Raw genomic sequence first — 18,592 nt, 5'->3', positions numbered from 1 at the left:
TTTGTCATGAAAATAAAATATATCTGGCTAATAAATTCCTCATTAGGAGAATAAACCCTCTCCTCTCACCTCCAATATCTAAAAACACAAAAGATCTCCTACATTCTATACCATATTTCTTTTTCTCAATCCTCAACCTGATTCATTAAGAGTAAAGGATGTTCTCATATTTGTAGTTTATATATGTTATCTCAACTTTGGAATATGAATTATAGGGACCCAAGAGAAAAGTCCAGAAAGAAATTTTGGGAACTGCTGAATCTGAAGACATAAGCTTTTGGTGCCATGCCTAAAAATAATTAGCTATGTTTAATTCCAAAAATAGAATTCCAGTGTCTGCCAACATTCTGAGACCTGAAGGAGAAACTTGACTTTTTTGTTTTTTAAATGAAACTTGGCTCGATAAAGGACAGAAATGGTGTGGATCTAACAGAAGCAGAAGATATTAAGAAGAGATGGCAAGAATACACAGAAGAACTGTACAAAAAACATCTTCACGACCCAGATAATCACGATGGTGTGATCACTCACCTAGAGCCAGACATCCTGGAATGTGAAGTCAAGTGGGCCTTAGAAAGCATCACTATGAACAAAGCTAGTGGAGGTGATGGAATTCCAGTGGAGATATTCCAAATCCTGAAAGATGATGCTGTGAAAGTGCTGCACTCAATATGCCAGCAAATTTGGAAAACTCAGCAGTGGCTACAGGACTGGAAAAGGTCAGTTTTCATTCCAATCCCAAAGAAAGGCAATGCCAAAGAATGCTCAAACTACCCCACAATTGCACTCATCTCACACGCTAGTAAAGTAATGCTCCAAATTCTCCAAGCCAGGCTTCAGCAATACGTGAACTGTGAACTTCCAGATGTTCAAGCTGGTTTTAGAAAAGGCAGAGGAACCAGAGATCAAATTGCCAACATCCGCTGGATCATGGAAAAAGCAAGAGAGTTCCAGAAAAGCATCTATTTCTGCTTTATTGACTATGCCAAAGCCTTTGACTGTGTGGATCACAATAAACTGTGGAAAATTCTGAAAGAGATGGGAATACCAGACCACCTGATCTGCCTCTTGAGAAATCTGTATGCAGGTCAGGAAGCAACAGTTAGAACTGGACATGGAACAACAGACTGGTTCCAAATAGGAAAAGGAGTTTGTCAAGGCTGTATATTGTCACCCTGTTTATTTAACTTATATGCAGAGTACATCATGAGAAACGCTGGACTGGAAGAAACACAAGCTGGAATCAAGATTGCCGGGAGAAATATCAATCACCTCAGATATGCAGATGACACCACCCTTATGGCAGAAAGTGAAGAGGAACTAAAAAGCCTCTTGATGGAAGTGAAAGAGGAGAGTGAAAAAGTTGGCTTAAAGCTCAACATTCAGAAAACAAAGATCATGGCATCTGGTCCCACCACTTCATGGGAAATAGATGGGGAAACAGTGGAAACAGTGTCAGACTTTATTTTTCTGGGCTCCAAAATCACTACAGATGGTGACTGCAGGCATGAAATTAAAATGCACTTTACTCCTTGGAAGGAAAGTTATGACCAACCTAGATAGCATATTCAAAAGCAGAGACATTACTTTGCCAACAAAGGTTCATCTAGTCAAGGCTATGGTTTTTCCTGTGGTCATGTATGGATGTGAGAGTTGGACTGTGAAGAAAGCTGAGCACCGAAGAATTGATGCTTTTGAACTGTGATGTTGGAGAAGACTCTTGAGAGTCCCTTGGACTGCAAGGAGATCCAACCAGTCCATTCTAAAGGAGATCAGTCCTGGGTGTTCTTTGGAAGGACTGATGCTAAAGCTGAAACTCCAATACTTTGGCCACCTCATGTGAAGAGTTGACTCATTGGAAAAGACTCTGATGCTGGGAGGGATTGGGGGCAAGAGGAGACGGGGACGACAGAGGATGAGATGGCTGGATGGCATCACTGACTCGATGAACGTGAGTCTCAGTGAACTCCAGGAGTTGGTGATGGACAGGGAGGCCTGGTGTGCTGCGATTCATGGGGTCACAAAGAGTCGGACACGACTGAGCAACTGATCTCATCTGATCTGGCTGTTCCTTCTGTTCACATGGAGCCCAAGTAAGTAGGTTGGAAATTTAAGATCTGCCTTTTGGCTTAAGTGAATGTTATCAATTGGTTTTGGTTTCCAAGCCCATCTCAAAATACAGTTCCTTTTATACCAAATATTGGACTTGTGTTCATTATTTTGGGCTTCCCTGGTGGCTCAGACAGTAAAGAATCTGCCTGCAGTGCAGGAGACCTGGGTTCAATTCCTGGGTCAGGAAAATCCCCTGGAGAAAGGAATGGCTACCCACTCCAGTATTGTTGCCTGGAGAATCCCATGGGCAGAGGAGCTTAAGTGGGCTACTCTCCATGGGGTCGCAAAGAGTCGGACATTACTGAGCTATTATTTTGGCCCTAGCTTACTTTTTATTAAAACTAATATAAGAATTCTTACAGTTGTTTCTAAAATGTTTAGTGTTTATAAATACATAATTGCCCATTTATATCCTAATGCAATTAAAAGAGACTTTTATGTTTAGAATTTTAAGTTTGAGTTTAAAAATCCCCACAAGCCTTAGAGCCAAAAACAACAGACCTCTGCTACTACAGCTCCTGGGGGGAAGGGGGAGCTCATATGCAACTCTTCACATTTTCTTCACATTTTGATACAGACAACACTCTGTTAAGCCTGTATAAAGTATTTTATGATGATATATCTTGTGGTGAATCTTCTTTATCCAATGTGCCCATGTCTCCATAGAAAGGAGGTAAGAGGAACCTGGAATTATGAGCCTTCTATTGCAAAGTTCTGGTGCGGGTAGCCAGGGGGTAGACTCATGTGTAAAGTTGGGGAGATTCATAGCTAATTCTCATTTCCTGTGTACAAAATTGTACCTATTTTTTTCCCATTTATTTTATCTGGTTTCTTGGAGAACTTTCCTAATTTAATTTCTATAGAGTATAAGGCTCCTATCTATTACAGTTGAGTGAAGAGATGGGGGCTTCTGGATGCTTTTTGTACAGGTTTTCAAATGATATGGCAGTTTTTATACTCACTCACCCAAGTGTTCAGAGGTACATGATGTCTATAATTCCTGAGCATTTGTGTAGACTTGAGTCAGCTCACTTCACATGGCTATCACCTTCTGCCTCCTGCAGGTATTTAGGCTGTTCCTAGAATCCCATGGATGGAGGAGCCTGCTGGGCTACAGTCCACAGGGTCACAAACAGTCAGACACAACTGAGCGAGTCCTTAGTCCTTAGTCCATAGTCTGTTCTACTAAGTCTTTAGCACTTGGTCATCTACTTTCCATTTCCTACCATTTTATTGATTATCACTTTTCTGCTGTTATAGCCTCTTTCCTTTTCTTTGTCCTTTCTGGGTTTGTTCCTGTATAGCTAAATTAATGAAGTTTTAAGAGGGAGGAAAGATAAATGGATGTGTTCCATATGCCAACTTTCTTCTTAATCCATTTATCACAGAGTGCAAAACTCTTAATAAGCTTATGTAAGCTTGAAAGCAGTTATGAAATTGTGCTGCCAATTTCCACACACTATACTGACATTTTTTAAAGCTTTCTCTCATAGATCTTATATATCCACCTTCTAAACATTTCCTGATGATGTTGATTTTAGTTTTAATACATTAGAGATTTTCATATATCAAACATACATTGAATACCTGATATATGTGATACATGGTTTGATGCTGGAAACATTCTGTTAGACTCACTGTATATCTTATTCTTTCTGTCTCACTCTGTTGGTGTCATCTGTCTGGAGCTTATAAATCTAAAGAACTCTTTCTAGTAGCTCTTAGCTTCAGCTTCCTTTGGGAATTTCTGTTCATACTGCAATTGGTCTCATGACATTGTTGGTACTTCCTGGTTATAGTGCTCATATTTTCTGAACTAAAAGTCAGGATGTATTGCCTGATGGTCTTACAAAGAATTTTTGTGTCCTGACTTGTGGATTTATTTTAAAGTATAAAAATCAAATCACTGTTAGTAATAGTTCAGTTTAATAAAACTTTTGAATTATAGGCCAACATTAAGCTAAAATGAAAAAATAAAGATATCTTTGTCTTGGAGAAACTTAAGGTATAAGTTCATAGTTAATAAATTTACTGTTCAGAAAGAGTACATTTATATACAATCAGAACTATTCTAGAACATTTCAGGAGTATGGTGAAATAATGGTGTGGCTTGATTAATAAGTAATGGAAATATTTTAGTAAATGAACACCTTGGTGTATTTTATATTTTACTTCAACTGATAAGAAAACAGATTCATCCTCTCAGGCTCATAATCATGGGAAGACAAGCTATAAAGCTATTCACGTTAAAAAAAAAAATTCCAACAACTTATCTACTTAGCTTTAGGGCTATAAGCATAAATAATTCAAAAGAACTTCCAGTGAGCTTACTCTAAAGCTATTTTAATCAAACAACAAGAAATCCTGAATGAATTTTGTTCCTTCTATAAAGTCAGAAACAATCCATGTTCTGTATGGCATGAGATCACATTAACTTGTTTGTACTAAACTCAAGGCCCAATTATTTCAATGTTTTTTCAAGTTCTAATGGCTTTGGGTTCTTGGTGGTGGCTACATCTCCAGCTGTGTTTCTCAGTGACTTTAGGCATTGAATCAGTAGATTATAAATAAACAAAAAAGCTGAAGACAACAATTTGAACAATTTCCCTACACTTTAGTAGTCACTGGACCACAGATTTCTAAAGTAGAACTTAATAGAGTAATTGGGAATTGTGTTATTTTCTATCCTTGAATTCTATCAGTTTAATGGGATATTGTTAATTCATGGAAATTAGTTGAAAGAATTTTAAAAATTGGGTTTCTTTATAATAGATGTTATCCATATGAGCTAATAAGCTGAGAGATACAATAAATGTTTTGTGATACTATAATCAAGAGCAAGTTTTATAAAACTCTTCTAAAGAAAAAAATAAATACCCATAGTACTTTAAGTGGAAGGACTGTATGTATGTCCTTAATAAAATTGAATTCAAGCTTCCACACTTCTATAAAATTTGAATAGACAAATGAATCAGTAGCTCTAGAATTGGTAGGGTTTTATCAACTCATCTCTGTGTTCTAGATACTGTTTCTGTGACTATTTTTTGGTATTAGAACAAAAATTAAAAAAAAATTCATTTCTTTACGAGGTTTCTATCCAGTTAGAGAGTTTAAATGCAAGAGTAAATATCATATAACCAAGAAAGAAGCATCATTCCCAGAAGGTCTCGGGAAGGCCATATGGAGCCAGGAACTGAGCTTCAGTATGGTATTATTTTCATGACAGACTTTGAATAATATAGATTCTCCCAAGATGCCACTGCTTGTATTTCTCTGATGGTGGTTGAGAAAATGCATAATTTCACAAGCACTCTGAATTTCCTGTTTAAAATCAATCCATCTTTGCAATTAAACCACATATGTATATTTTTAAACCTTGCAACATGTATATGCAGCTTATATAATATTTATTTATTCTGTCTACCAATCAAGTCTCTACAAATATAGATTAATCAATGGGTTCTCGCAATTAATTACTATATCCCAGCAGGAGTCAGTTACTCACCAGTTAGGAATCATGACCTAGATTATTTGGATTTACCAGGAAAATGTCAATTCCATCTCTGTTTTCTTCTTTTTTTTAGTTTGAAGGCAGTTGTATTTCCTGGCATTGAGTCATAACACAAATCTCCTTCACCTCTAGGGAGCATCTATCAAAGGGTCTACCACTCAGGTAGTAGAATAATTTTGAAGGTGTGCTTTCAAAGTCTTTCTGCCATACTTAAACATAGGAAAAGGGAACTGTTGGTCTCTTTTGCAGTCAGGCTTTTGTCTCCCTATCCCTACTCCAGCAAAGAAAAAGTTGTTAATTTGATTAGTCTAGCCTGATAAAATGATGGTAATGAACATTAGAGTTATGCTTTTTGAAAGGTGGGAATCCATATTTTATGAAACTTTTCTTGCATTTATTGTTTGAAATAGGTAAGTAGAGCCAGGTAGGGCTTGAACCCTAAGGCCAAGTCATTCATATTTGTGTGACTTATATTCTCTTTTTTCTCTCTGCCATCCACCTTCTTTCAGAAGGTAGGAAATGTATATTCTTCAAATATAGATTCAGAGAGAGTTACTCCCCCATATTTCTTTGTTGTTTGCTTTAGTCTTTTCTTCCTTTTTTGCTTCCTTGGTAATCCTATTTTAAAGGCTGAGGTCAACAACCTACTTAGTATTCTCATCCCTAAATGTGACTTAGATCATCTTCAGGGGGACAAACCTGTAGTTAAGAATAAAAGTTTAGACTTTTGGCAGGAAGGTCTAATTGGAAAAGATGCTTGTTCCTTGGAAGAAAAGCTATGACCAACCTAGATAGTATATAAAAAAGCAGAGACATTACTTTGCCCACAAAGGTCCATCTAGTCAAAGCTATGGTTTTTTCAGTAGTCGTGTATGGATGTGAGAGTTGGACTATAAAGAAAGCTGAGTGCTGAAGAATTGATGCTTTTGAACTGTTGGTATTGGAGAAGACTCTAGAGAGTCCCTTGGACTGCAAGGAGATCAAACTAATCAATCCTAAAGGAAACCAGTCCTGAATATTCATTGCAAGGACTGTTACTAAAGCTGAAACTCCAATACTTTGGCCACCTGATGCGAAGAACTGACTCATTGAAAAAGACCCTGATGGTGGGAAAGCTGGAAGGCAGGAGGAAAAGGGGACGACAGAGGATGAGATGTTTGGATGGCATCATTGACTCAATGGACATGAGGTTGAGCAAGCTCTGGGAGTTGGTGATAGACAAGGAGGCCTGGCGTGCTGCAGTCCGTGGGGTTGCAAAAAGTCAGACACGACTGAGTGACTGAACTGAACTAAAAAGAAGTAAGTAGTAGAATGAGGTCTTTAGAATTAGACTTATAATTTAAATTTTGGATTAGTTAAGTGATTTTGAATATAGTGACTTTGAGTTTTAGTTGTCCCATCTGAGAAATGTAGACGTATTTTAATAGAAGTAATGGGATTAAATAAATCTGAATGTATGAAGGGGACACTATCATGAACAGGATCACCTTTACCATCGTCACTTCTCTGTGTTAAGTTTTGTAAAGACTTGATTTCATTATTATTAGCTCCAATTATAACTTAGAAAATGGAAGCTCAGAGACCTTTAAATGTCTTCTCTAAGATAATAGGGCAAGTGCAGGTCAGAGACAGGATTTGAACTCAAGTCTGTCATACTCTAAGGTGCATACCCTGAACTACTCTCTGGTATGGTCTCCTGTACGTTCCCTTTATTAATATAACTAGCTTCATTATGTTCATGCACAATGTGTTCATGAACTGGATTTAGGGGAGAAGTCCTGTATCCTCTTTTAGCTCTGAGGTGCTGAAGGTACTTGACTACATGTACACTCTGAACAAAATAATGATTTAATCATGTCAAGTTGAATTCATATATCAACTAGCTCTGAGTTGTCCAAAGCAACAGCTACCTTTATAAGTGGCTATTTAAATTTAACTCAATAAAATAAAATTTAAAAATACAGATCTTCAGTCACACTAGTCACAAGCCACGTGCACAAGCCACATGGAGCTAGTGGCTACTGCAATGAACAGTACAAATACAGAATAATTTCATCACTGCAGAAAGGTCTATTGGGCAGCATTGAACTAAATGAATTTCAATGGGAATATGAACAAATTTGTTTATTAAAGAGTTTGTCTATTCAAAAATCACAGAAGACACTTAACTAGAAAACTCTTGCATCACATCCTAACATATACACATACATATCTGTAGACTCACGGCTGTGCAAACAAAATACAGACATTGAACATTCATTCTGCAATATTTTCCTTCATGGTTAAACTGAATCTGATGCTGCATGAAAAGCTTTGCCTATGCAACAACATGTTTAAGCAAAGCACAGAAGATACACTTATATGTTATTAGTTATCCATGTCAACAGATTCTCATCTTGAACATTCCAAGATACAGACAGGCCTGTGAAACTGCAGAAACATTTAATCAGCTTCATTTTTTCAAAGTTCCTAGAGAGTTCAATTGTTGGATAAGCTTCAATAAAGGGGGAAGGGAAGCTATTTAAGAACTGTTTTTCTGGAGGAAACTTAACAAGGCAGGAGAGATGGCGTTCTGATATATTGAGCCAATCTTCAGAAATAGTCCATACAGCCATAAAGATATGGAAAATGAAAAGCCAGAGTGATCAAACAACTTCAGGAAAATAAACAGATAAGCACAAAAAAATGAAATGAATCAGCATACCTTTATTCTGCCTGGTTTCCTGAGAATTTATATAGCAGCTAGTGACAGAAAAGTGACTTATTAAGAAACACATACATTGTTTGTTCCTGGGTTCTACTTGTTGTTGCTGTAGTTTGGGTTTTTTCTGTTTAAAGGCAGCAGAGGCTATTTGTGTAACAAACACAAACTTCCTCTTGTTTCTGTTTGTCAATAAAAGTAAAATTATTACCTCAGTTTAGAAACAGCCACTTTTCAACTACTTAGTAAAAATTAACATCTCTGCTGCTGCTGCTGCTAAGTTGCTTCAGTCGTGTCCGACTCTGTGCGACCCCATGGACTGCAGCCCACCAGGCTCCTCAGTCCATGGGATTGTCCAGGCAAGAGTACTGGAGTGGGGTGCCATTGCCTTCTTCTAGGAACCACTTATATTAAGTATCTTCTAGAGTTGTTCATTTATTTTAAGCATTGCATGCATGCATTTATTATCTGTGTAGTACTGGAATCATTTACCTCTCAACAATGGCTTTTAAATAATCCTACCATCAACACTGCAGGGTGAGTGTGTGGAAACAATATCCCCATTACGTTATTGTTGTTTAGTCGCTAAGTCATGTCCAATCCTTTTGCAACCCTCATGGACTGTAGCCTACCAGGTTCCTCTGCCCATGACATTTATCAGGCAAGAATACTGGAGTTGGTTGCCATTTCCTTCTCTAGGAGATCTTCCCAACCCAGAGATTGAACCCACATCTCCCGGATTGGCAGGCAGATTCTTTACCCTTGAGCCACCAGGGAAACCTTAATGGAAAAAATAGATATCCTCTAGCTTGCATTTTGTGATTATCAAAAACATTCTAAATATGCAACATTTCCTGATTCAACCTTTAATGCCTATACTTAAAAAAAAAGGACAGTTCTCGTCTCCTGCGCCTGACCCCTCCCGGGACCCGTGATGCCAGCTGCAAGGAGCGACGAACGCTGGGGGTTGAGCCCCAAGTGAGCTGAGGGCTCCCGCTCTTCTGGCCCTCCCCCTGGGCCCACCCCACTTGAAGAAATGAGTGGTGGATTGGCCCCAAGTAAAAGCACAGTGTATGTATCCAATCTGCCCTTTTCCCTGACCAACAATGACTTATATCGGATATTTTCCAAGTATGGCAAAGTTGTAAAGGTTACTATAATGAAAGATAAAGATACCAGAAGGAGTAAAGGGGTTGCATTTATTTTATTTTTGGATAAAGACTCTGCACAAACTGTACCCGGGCAATAAACAACAAACAGTTATTTGGTAGAGTGATAAAAGCAAGCATTGCTATTGACAATGGAAGAGCAGCTGAGTTCATCCGAAGACGAAACTACTTTGATAAATCTAAGTGTTATGAATGTGGGGAAAGTGGACACTTAAGTTATGCCTGTCCTAAAAATATGCTTGGAGAACAAGAACCTCCAAAGAAGAAAGAGAAAAAGAAAAAAAAGAAAATTCCTGAGCCAGACGAAGAAATTGAAGAAGTAGAAGAAAGTGAAGATGAAGGGGAAGATCCTGCTCTTGACAGCCTCAGTCAGGCCATAGCTTTCCAGGAAGCCAAAATTGAAGAAGAACAAAAAAAATGGAAACCCAGTTCAGGAGGTCCTTCAACATCAGATGATTCAAGACGCCCAAGGATAAAGAAAAGCACATACTTCAGTGATGAGGAGGAACTTAGTGATTAAAAATATATATATTATGTAAATATCATTAAAATTTTTTTTTAAGTCTTGGAGTACCAAGTTCCCTTGGGACTAAAAATTACTTTTAGAATTTGAACATAAGAACACTTAGTACCAAATACTTTTTTACTTTAGACAGTTGATAGGAAATGGTAATTTTATAGTATCATGTTTATCTTGCATCAAGATTTGCTAATAATCATTAATCTTGAAAACAGTTCATTTGAATAAAAAAGGAAATGTAATAGTATTATAACAAAGCTATCCCAAGAAGAAAGTCAAAGTCACTCAGTCATGTCTGAGTCTTTGTGACCCCATGGACTATACAGTCCCATGGAATTCTCCAGGCCAGAAATACTGGAGTAGGGAGCCTTTCCCTTCTCCAGGGGATCATCCCAACCCAGGGATCAAATCCAGGTCTCCCACATTGCAGGCGTATTCTTTACCAGCTGAGCCAGAAAGGTAGACAGTAAAAAGATTTGAGAAGTTCATTATAAAAGTTTATTCATGATTGGTTTACATAAGAACTTTTGAAATAAATTTCATCTTTAAAATTAAAATGTCATAAAGACTGAAAAAAAAAAGGACAGCATTTTACGATTTGTTATAGGTATACACTTAAAATGTGCTTGTGAGAGATTGAAAGATTATGCTTGACATTTATATTCAGAAAAGCAAAATGAACAAAAAGAAAAAAATAAATATTTTTCCTAATTTCAACAGAACTTTGAGATATTAGACAGAATACAAATGTTAATTTAGAGAAAGCAAGAGCTAAAGATAGAAGTTTAAGAAAAATATGTTGGTATCCTTGCATGTGTGTGTGCTAAGTCACTTGACTTGTGTTCCACTCTTTGTAATCATATGGACTGTAGTGTGCCAGGCTTCTGTGTCCATGGGTTTCTTCAGGCAAGAATACTAGAGTGGGTTGCCATGCCCTCCTCCAGGGGATCTGCCCGACCCAGGGATTGAATCTATGTCTTCTTACATCTCCTGTATTCGCAGGTGGGTTCTCTACCATTAGCGTCACTTGGGAAGCTCATTGGTATCCATAGTAGCAAATAAACTCATCTTGATTAAGGTTTCCTTTATATTCACATGCATAAAATCAATGGATTAAAAAATGCTAATGGCTTATGACATTCCCTTTGTCTAGAAATCTACTCTTATGACATCTGACAATTGTTGAAGTTTTGCAGGTATTCAAGGAAGTCATGGACAATCAAAGGTCACAAAAAGAAGACCCAGCACAGAAAATTAAAAAAAAAAAAAAAATGTGAGCACCAGAGGGATCTGGTATGCATCACTACTGTACTTTTTATGGAGAATTTTCTAAGCAAAAAATTTTTAAAGCAAAAATTCTCTTTCTTCTGCAGGAAATGCCAAATTCTTATCATGGCTGTTTGACTATAAGAAAGTTAGGACATCCTAAGTGTGGCTACTATGGCTGCTTCTCCACTACCAAGGCCAGGATGTTACTAGAAAAACTCACAGAAGACAATTTCAGAGGTGGGTTGTCTGGCTTCGGTATTCAGTATTAAGGTCCTTCTTTAGAATTCATACACACGTTTTCTACAGGAAAACAAGACACACAGAGGTCATCACCCCAATTCATTCCACACCTGCAAAATTTCAAAGTTTGTGTTTGAGTGATCGGCACATGGTGGAATGGCAAAGTGCTAGAAAAAGCTCACCTAATGAATTAGGGTAGGAAAATATGGGCAGTCAAGTACGGCCAAGAAGGTTTCAGGAGTCAACAATGATTAGAAGTCAAGGGGGGAAATGTCAAGCAAATAGCAATCAGAAATGGAAATATATGCTCATTTGCACATCTGAATTAGTACTTTTATAGTGAAGGCAGACAAAGTGTTCACCGTGGTGCTTGAATCACATTTTTGACCTGAAGAACAAGTACATCTCTTCTTTTTATGTATTGAATGGTTCAGTCTAATCAAACAACTGGCAGGCCAAGAGCTGAACAATAAATTCAGTCTAAAAGAAATGTTTCTAAGCATTGTGCTAGTGTGTCTGTGTGTGTGGAGGGGAGGGGGTGGTATGGACTGAATTGATGGAAATGTCTAATCCATTACATCAACATGGTTATGGCAGCATATAAAATACACAGGACCAGAACTCATCATGGAAACACTCTTCAAAGTCATGGTATTGATTTCAATTATGATATCTTTCTTGCTAATGCATTCTGTGTTCCTGTTGGTGGGCAGAGAGAGCAGGATTAAATCAAAGTGAAAGCCATACCTAAAGCGAAAAAAGCCTTCATGTAGCCCAAAGACAGAGAAAAGAAGCAAAAGCTGTGAGCTAGAAGAGCCATTCAGAGAAATGTGCTCAATGGCATGAAGTTTAAAATCGCCCATAAATATGAATACATTATCCATCTTTTTCTCTCTTGGCACTTCTGCAGTTGACATTACCACTGTCTGCTGTGTTAAGATTGGGAGAACTAAGCTGGAAAATGCGATAGCAAATCCTTAACTCAAGCAGCAGTATATGGAGCAGGCTGTTAAACTGCCATGTTAGCAGAATGCACAAATGTCAACATTATTTTAGAATGATTTATTATATCCATAACAGTCAAAATAAATAAATGTGGCCCCATAGTCCACAACCCATGGATGGCTTCTTTAATTCAGGATTCTGCAGATGACATTTTCTATTAGGATGACATTTCAGACCTTTAAAAATAAAATTTGGAATTTTTGTGGGGATTTCTAATGTTCTTGGCATATTATTTCAATTATTCTAGGAGGGGTTTAGTAGAAAAGTGCTATCAAGTAGTTAAATGAAGAAAGGGAAGAAAAAAGACTGTGACATAATTCGCTTAGATAGCCATCACTGCAGAAATGGCAATTGCAAAGGTGATTGCATTGTAAAATGTCTTTCTTCAATATGATTGCTGCGTTGACAACATAAACACTCCTACAGATGAACTTCTCCTGAACAGAAATTGAAGAGCTAGGATAGCTATGTGGGTTCAGAATGCAAAATTAAAAGAAAAAAATTACCTGCATATATATTTAAACATTCATTTTTTTAGTTTTTATGGAATACAGCATATTTTCTATGGGGATTTTAAAATTAAACCCCAATAAAGTATTCCACTGGCAGCAATATTTTTAGAACTCAAATGGCTTATTTATGATCATTATGAAAGTTGCTGTATTTCATAGTGTGCCACCTTTAAAATAACACATCATTCATTCTGAACAGGTGGATCAAAAAATGAGAAATTTTCCAAAATACGAAAGAGAAAAAGATATTTGGAAGAATTCATATGATTTTTTTTGGCATTTTATAAACAGAGAATGGTATTAAAAATATAATATGATTGTTCTGGACTTCCCTAGTGGCTCAGATGCTAAAGAATCTGTCTACAACGCAGGAGACCCAGGTTTGATCCCTGGCTTGATTAATGAGAAGGGCCAAATAAATAGATATTAATACAGTTACACGAATCATTGGTGCTGATGTCCTTAAATTTATCATAATATACATATATAGTACATATAATACATATCTACTATATATAGTACATAATATAAATGAATTGAGTGATGTATTGTTTTTATACAATTATTTTTAAAACCACAACACCTTATTTTGGGTAAACTTCTGAAATAGGAAATCCCAGTAAAATTGATAACACTAAGCTAACACTAAGTGAAATAGTTCCTATGTCTATCTGGAGTAATACTCGGGTATACTATTAAAAAATTTTAAAAGAAAATTTGAGATTTAAAAAGAAAATGGCAAATGAAAGGTGAAAATGTTTGTGCACATTTTCCAAATGTAACAGTTTGGTTCATATACTTCTGCACAGAATAGTTTTCGCATTTTTCCTCTATATGAGCAAACACCACCATAGGAAAATCAGCATTTTAAAACAAAGTCCTGGGAACAGTTTTTCTTGAGATATTTTCCTTCTTTTAGTCCTTATTTTCTCAAACTACATTTTATAATCTCCTTTATTGCCCTGATGTCCAAAAGAGCCTTCACATTTTGAATCCTAAAATATATTTGGTGATAATAATGGATCTTGGACCAAAAGACCGCCTTCTAATATTTCAGCTCTCAGATACCGAGAAAAATACATGACTATGTGAAACAGGAACTTCTTTTCAATGTGTGAGATTAACAAGGAGAAAAAGAATATGTGACCACTGAAAGATGGGTTATCTTATTTTGTGCTGGTCTTTTTGTTACTTTTTGTATAAGGTACACATGTGAAAAAAATAAGATAATTATCTATTTATTATGAGACTGAGGTGATGAGTAAACTACATATCCTAATGAAATGGTGTGGAAAAAGAGGAAGGAGATCTATTCTTAAAGCAGTCTAAAATAGAGACTATACATAAGAGCTAATGTGGAAAGGGACAAAGGTGAAGGCAGAGTTATAAGTATGTATATCTATATCTGAAGACTAGAGTCTGGGCTCTGGTTCTGATATACGATATCTATTGTTGCTGTTGCTAAGTCGCTTCAGTCATGTCCGACTCTGTGCAACCCCATAGATGGCAGCCCACCAGGCTCCCCTGTCCCTGGGATTCTCCAGGCAAGAACACTGGAGTGGGTTGCCATTTCCTTCTCCAATGCAGGAAAGTGAAAGTGAAGTCACTCATTCATGTCTGACTATTCGCGACCCCATGGACTGCAGCCTTCCAGGCTCCTCTGTCCATGGGATTTTCCAGGCAAGAGTACTGGAGTGGGGTGCCACTGCCTTCTCCAATACGATATCTAACCCTATGCAAAGTTAATAATTTAATCTGGAATTTTCAGTTTTTTCCATTATATAAAAGTGGACCAGGCTGACTCAAAGAAAATTGAAGTACTAAAGCTGATTAGGTATGCACTTATAATGCAGACTGAATCTTCCTGGAACCCAATCTGACAATCGGGGCCAATCTGCTTCCCAGCTGGAAAATCTGCTCTCCCAAGGTCATCAAAACCGAGGCTGTTCTGAACTGAATTACACGTACACTGCCATGAAGAACAGAGATAAATAAGAATGTCCTCTAGTTTTCTACTATCATTTCATACCCTGATACCTTTGGCCACAACTCTACCTTCTCCAGGACCTTGGGTGAGGACTATAAGATCCTGATAGATTAATGCCCTCTCTTTCCCTTTTGCAGGCTGAAGTCTGCCTTGAGCCTCCATCACTTCACAGGTAGATCATTTATCATTACAGATATAGGATCAGGTTTCTACTTCTGATTGTTACTTATTTCAAATATCCTTTGACTACACTTTGCACATTGGCTTGGGCAACCTGAAACTTTTCTTCACTGGTGACCATTTACCAGAGTTCTAATCATTTACCTCTCTGAATGCCATTGGAGTCAAGCAGGCAGACACTCAGGTCTCCTGGTGGCATCTACAATGGATTGGCTTTTGCAGAGTTAAGATGACCTGACCCAAGGGCTACTGGCGAGTCAGTGGCCCCATCTTATTAAGTACCCCAGGACAATTCTTGAAATTCCACTGAAGTAGAAAAGTAATATTTTGGATGACTTTATATGCACCAGGTACCTTCGTAGGCCCTGGGCATATAGAAGGGAAGTAGAAAATAAATAATCTGTGCCTTCAAGAAGCTTAATACTCAGAACCACTAGCTGTTTTCCTCACACTTCCTCTTTCTTCAGCCTACATAAAGAATGGATGTTTAACTTGGGGCTCAGGTTATACTCCTTTATATTTCAAAATGATAAATAGGCTTGCCTTATTCCTTATTTTAGAGTTTCTTTTTTTAAGGTCTCATAATAGGAAAAATAGTACCAAGTAAAATTTCATATTATCACTGTCAAATTGTCAATATATTTATTTTTCTTGTTGGAGGCAATGTGAAAACATATTCCTTAAATTAAAATTTTCCTACAGGAAACCTGTCACATAGACCTTTATCAAGATTATATTATGGTTCTGTTTTGGCAAATAAGTTTAACATGCTTCAAAAAGCTATCATGAAACATAGCCTAGATATGTGGCTTTTCTTATGAATTTTGTGTTTATACTTTTTATAGTCTTAAAGAGATGATAGTACCAGACCATCTTACCTGTATCCTGAGAAACTGTATGTGGGTCAAGAAGCAACACTTAGAACTGGACATGGAACAAGGGACTGGTTCAAAATTGGAAAAGGAGTACAACAATGCTGTGTATTGTCACCCTGCTGATTTAACTTCTATGCAGAGCATATCATGAGAAATGCTGGGCTTTATGAAGCACAAGCTGGAATCAAGGTTCAGTTCAGTTCAGTTCAGTCACTCAGTCGTGTCCAACTCTTTGCAACCCCATGGACTATAGCACGCCAGGCTTCCCTGTCCATCACCAACTGCTGGAGCTTGCTCAAACTCATGTCCATCGAGTTGGTGATGCCATCTAACCATCTTATCCTCTGTCATCCCTTTCTCCTCCTGCCTTCAATCTTTCCCAGCATCAGGGTCTTTTCAATGAGTCAGTTCTTCTAATTAGGTGTCCAAAGTATTGGAGTTTCAGCTTCAGCATCAGTCCTTCTAATGAATATTCAGGACTGATTTCCTTTAGGATGGACTGGTTGGATCTCCTTGCAGTCCAAGGGACTCTCAAGAGTCTGATTCATGGGAGAAATATCAACCTCAGATATGCAGATGATACCACTCTAATGGCAGAAAGTGAAGAGGAGCTAAGGAGCCTCTTGACAGGGATAAAAGGGAGAGTGAGAAAGCTGGCTTAAAATTTGACACTTAAAAAACTAAGATCATGACATCTGGTCCCATCACTTTATGGCAAGTAGAAGGGGAAAAAGTGGAAGCAGTGACAGAGTTATTTCCTTGGGCTCCAGAATCACTGTGGAGAGTTACTGCAGCCATGAAATTAAAAAATGCTTGCTCCTGGGAAAGAAAGCTATGACAAAAACCTAGACAGCATATTAAAAAGCAGAGACATCACTTTGCCGACAAAGGCCCATCTAGTCAAAGCTGTGTTTTTTCCAGTAGTCATGTATGAATATGAGAGTTGGGCAGTAAAGAAGGTTGAGCACTAAAGAATTGATGCTTTTGAACTGTGGTGTTGGAGAATACTCTTGAGAGTCCCTTGGACTCCAAGGAGATCAAACCAGTCAATTCTAAAGGAAATCAACCCTGAATATTCACTGGAAAGACTGATGCTGAAGCTGAAGCTCCAATACTTTGGCCCCCTGATATGAAGAACTGACTCACTGGAAAAGACCTTGATCCTGGGAAAGATCGAAGGCAAAAGGTGAAGGGGTTGGTACAAGATGAGATGGTTAGACAGCATCACTAAGTCAATGGACATGAATTTGGGAGATAGTGGAGGACAGAGGAGCCTGGTGGGCTACAGTCTATGGGGTTGCAAACAGTCGGACACGACTAAGCAACTAACACACACACGTGCATATTATAGATAATCAGTCTCAAACTGTGTTCTATAGAACAAATGGAGCTGATATGTACTGTGTACAAAGTTTTCATAGACTAATTAGATTATGAAAGGCCACACACCATATTTTCCTCTAATAGATTCACAATGCAGATTAAAATATTAGGGACTTCCTGGCAGACGGGTGGTTAAGACTCAGTGCTCCCAATGTAGGGGCACAAGCTCCATTCCTGGTGAGAGAACTGGATTCCATGTGCCACAACTAAGACCCAACAGGCAGATAAGTTAAAAAAAAATTACAAAAATAAAAATAAATAAAATAAATAAAATGAAGATGTTAAAAAAAAAGATTAAAATGTTGAAATCTAAGTACTTTTGTAAGGAAGAAGAAAAAAAAAAAAAGCCTGACTGAATGTTAACACAATGTTTTCCAGACTTATTTAGCTATGGAATACTTTAAAAAAAATGTAACACTGCTTTTCAGAATAGTAAACCATATAAAATCATTTTGCTGTTCATTTGTCTTCTATCATACAAAATGAAATTCTCCGGGACAAGGCACTCTTGGCATCAGTAATACAAAGCACGTACTCATCCCAATAGGTACAAATTAGTGAATAAAATACTACTATGAATATTTTAAAAACACTAGACTTATTTGGAGTTGTGTTCAGAAATGGTTTTGACTAGAAGCTCTGAACATGACCTAAAAAGAGTTGAAGCTTTTACTTTTCAAACCAACTTGATCTTTTTATTGCTTGTTCACCCGTTTGTTTTGTTGGTTATAAGTTCAGTTCCTACATGGGTTGGTTAGATTGCTCCTGTCTATAAGGTGTCTAAATCCTAGATTTCTGACCCATAAAATCACCATCACATACCTCATAAACACCTACAACTGATCTCCAGGAAAATAGAGGTGAATGCCACTGCTTCCTCGCTAAATCTATACCTCTATTGCAAAACAAATAAGACAAACAAGTATGCTGCCACTTCAAAGGAAAAAGACCTCCCAGAAACAAACAAAAATTATGCATTATGACACATTTGTTTCTCCTAATTGCTGTGTGTGCCTGCTAAGTTGCTCCCGTCATCTCTGACTGGGAGTGGGTAGAAATGTGGGGATCAGAGACACAATCTATGAAGAAAGCATATTATTTTGTGGTTTGCAGTCAAGTGAGAAATAC

At 37.5% G+C, this 18,592-nt stretch overlaps 1 protein-coding gene and 1 pseudogene across 11 annotated transcripts in view; one reads left to right on the top strand and one right to left on the bottom strand.

Annotated features, from left to right (window-relative positions):
• The window catches only part of LINGO2 (leucine rich repeat and Ig domain containing 2), a 1,446,924-nt gene that overhangs the window by 285,252 nt on the left and 1,143,080 nt on the right, over positions 1-18,592 (bottom strand). The window lies entirely within an intron of this gene.
• On the top strand, positions 9,226-10,303 carry LOC133252467 (zinc finger CCHC-type and RNA-binding motif-containing protein 1-like; annotated as a pseudogene).

Source organism: Bos javanicus, chromosome 8 (assembly GCF_032452875.1).
Source record: "Bos javanicus breed banteng chromosome 8, ARS-OSU_banteng_1.0, whole genome shotgun sequence".
Lineage (NCBI taxonomy): Eukaryota > Metazoa > Chordata > Mammalia > Artiodactyla > Bovidae > Bos > Bos javanicus.
The sequence above is the reverse complement of the archived record's forward strand: the minus strand, read 5'-3'. Positions and strand labels throughout refer to the sequence as shown.